Raw genomic sequence first — 3,333 nt, 5'->3', positions numbered from 1 at the left:
AATTATATTTCTGCTCATAAAGTAACAAAAATAAATATACTTTTATGTTCATTTTATTATACAAAAAATTGGCATGGCAGCACATACAAAAGTACTTTTAGCAGAGAAGTGATTGGCAAAAGAATGTAGTAGGTACTTTTTATTTGCATAAAAATATGATATGTATAAACACATTTCTGTCCATGACAACATATTAAATATATTCAAATTTTCAACAGTTGTTTGTCTTAAAATTTCTCTGTGGCACATCAAATTGACTTATTTGTTCACCTAACAAGCATGGATTGAATGTCATCTATGAGGCTTTATGCTAATTACTGTGACTGAGTATTGAAAATCATGGCTGAGGAACTTACATCCTAATTGGAGAGGCATGTACACAAATAAATCAATAGAACACAGTGATAAAGCCCCTCCTAATCGTTCTTTAATTTCCTCTCCTCGTCACTGACTCTCACAGTCAGCAAACTCTGTAGAATATATATACTCTTTCACTCTATCCTATCCTACTTCTTTTGTCTCAGCCATTCCTTCCTTATATATTTTGTGTATCTCCTACCTGGGATACTTTTTAACTAAGATATAACTAACATACAAATTTACCTTTCAAAGTCTACACTGCAGGGAGAGGGGAGTTCAGTATTTTTCACAAGATTGTACAGTTATCACCGCTATCTAATTGCAGAAGTTTTTCAGTAATTTGTATTTGTAAACTATGAGAGAGTGTGTATATATGGAAAGTAAGAGAATATGTAAAATAGATGAGCAAAGAATAAATCACTTCCCACAAGTCATTCTGTGTAAGAAGAAAGAATAATTGGATCCTTCCAGGCTAAGTTACATTTTCCACTTTTTATTGAGGCGTATACATAGATATGAATATACATATTGAGATGATTTGTGATTATCATTTTAATCTATCCTGGTCAAATAAGTAGATTTATAAATCTGTCCAGTGGTTCTTGGGAAAAGATGATTACTCTCCTCCAGTGTGATTGATTAAAACGACTAGAAATGTCATTTATTAATTGATTCCAACTTCTCAGCAATGAATTTTAGGGACTTTAGTTGATGTATGTTATAAAAATATAGCATCTAGTACAAAGACATAGATTTTTTTTCATTTTTACTTCATATTGGTTTGCACACAAAGTTTATATATATATATATATATAGTTTCACACTGTCCTTCATTAGCATTGTGTTTCATACAATCATCCCCATTCATTAAAAGACGTGTAGATTTTATCACAGATTCAAATCACAATCACAAAATTCTAACCAAAATACAAATATTCATTAAATCTCCAGTATTCTACACCTCTACCCTATGATAATTGATTCCCTTTAAATTGATAGCCATGAATCTTAACTGGGTCTTTAAGTGGTAAGTATATCATTCTGCCTAGTCCTTTCATTTTTGTATATGACTATGTCACTCTTCATCTCTAGACTTGTTCCTACAGCCATATTCTCAGATGATAGCCTGCTCTCTTGTTCCCTGAGCCAAGAGAGAGAGAGAGCATCCATGTACTACCACTGGGCCAGTGCTCTCTGGCTTCCCTCTTGTTACGGGGGTTGTCTCTCTGTGCTGTTATAAAAAAAGCAAATATAACACAGACATGGCCAACTCTGAACTCTACTAACTCCACAAAGGGGAACTGTCCCCATCAACAATATCCATAGCATAAACTGATCCCTAAAGTCAGAAATGCCCCACTAAACTCTGCTATACCTATTTCTACTAGTCATTGGGACCAAATTTGTTGCAAATGACCACAGAGACTTTATAGAATCTCTCTTTACTCACAGTTGTGGGTGCTTTTAGGGAAATAGATTGGAGATGGGGAAGTGTGCTGTTAAGGGTTAATTGTTCAGATCATCTTCCCTGTCTATTAACTTACTTTGCCATCTGGATGGGCGGGAATATGAAAATGGGGATTCCATCCACAAGGAGATCAGCTTGTCTCACCATTAAATTTAGCAGATCCAGCAGCAGAATTAGAATATCTTCCCCACCATCAAAGAAGATAAAAGAGAATGTAACATACTTCAGGCCCAGATATTCTTGATCCAGCTATGACTACAGCAACAGCAGCGATGGCTGAAGCAGAGGACCAGAAACCCAACATAAGGCAGAGATGACCTTAGGATAGCTATCACCCACGGAATAAGAGCTAAGAGTCTTTGTCCAAGTTTGTTGGACAATTGGAAGACTTGGCGGGGGGGGGGGTAAGGGAGGGAAAGAGAGAGTCAAAATTTGTAGAACTTTGTGACACTTGCCTAAAGGCACAAGGCTCAAGACTGAGGCATTTGCAGGCACATTTTGGAAGCTGTCCTGAGTGATTGTATTCTGCTACTAACCTGAATTATAGCCCTTTGATTTCCTTGAGATGGTTCTGTGTGCACTGTGACCTATGCCTCTGATTTTTGACCCAGTAAAGCAATAAGTTGTGTTTGGGGATAAGCAGAAAGAGGTATGGAAGCATAGAGACATGTCTGACCTCATGGGAATTAGTTGTGTGTTTTCAATATTGTTGGCAAGGACACTTCTCCTTTGCGAAGTTAGTAAAGGTCAGATATGGCTATCCTCATGAGGCCAATGTTCTTTTTGCAGAAAGGCAAAGGATATCACACAATGAAAGTCTATGTTTAGTAAACAGCAGTCTCAAGCCAGATTAACAGCAGGATGTAATTCCTCAAATAGTTTAGACAGCTTCTTAGCCAATAATAAGATACCTCTGGCACAGGAACCTTTGATTCTGAAGGACATGTACTGTTTTCTCAGCATCTTCTTTCCTAATGTTAAGATTCCCATCTCAAGGACCTTGGCTTAGTCTGACTCTAACAGGCCATGCCTTGCCATAGTCTCACTACAATCATTCTGGTTAGCTCTCTCTTTTGTGTTAGTCTCACAGCTGTTGATGAAGTTGAAGACACTGATCAACAGCAAGTAACATGGCCACAGTTGAGACAGCTAGAGAGCACGGGAGTAGGGACTTGGGGCTAAGGGTGGTGAGTGGAGCCTCAGAGATACATTTTACTTACATGATCCCACCTGACCATGTGGTCAATTCTAAGGTAATGAATAGAAAACTATTTTTTCCTTTATTTTTCTTTTTATACCAGTTCATTTACAAAATTTGAACACCTTGTTTTCTTCACATTTCCCTCACCCCCACAACTCAACAAATTGTACAACCACATGGTTAATCTCTCCTCCCCCTGTACATCCTCATCCCTTTGTTCACACCCACCCTGCCCTCCCTTGCAACCTTATACTCCTTCTACAATAATGGTGTTATACAATATTTTTCCTTATGAGACTGAGTT

Source organism: Elephantulus edwardii, unplaced genomic scaffold (assembly GCF_000299155.1).
Source record: "Elephantulus edwardii isolate Elephantulus edwardi_28Jun2011 unplaced genomic scaffold, EleEdw1.0 scaffold00079, whole genome shotgun sequence".
Taxonomy (NCBI): Eukaryota; Metazoa; Chordata; class Mammalia; order Macroscelidea; family Macroscelididae; genus Elephantulus; species Elephantulus edwardii.
The sequence above is the reverse complement of the archived record's forward strand: the minus strand, read 5'-3'. Positions refer to the sequence as shown.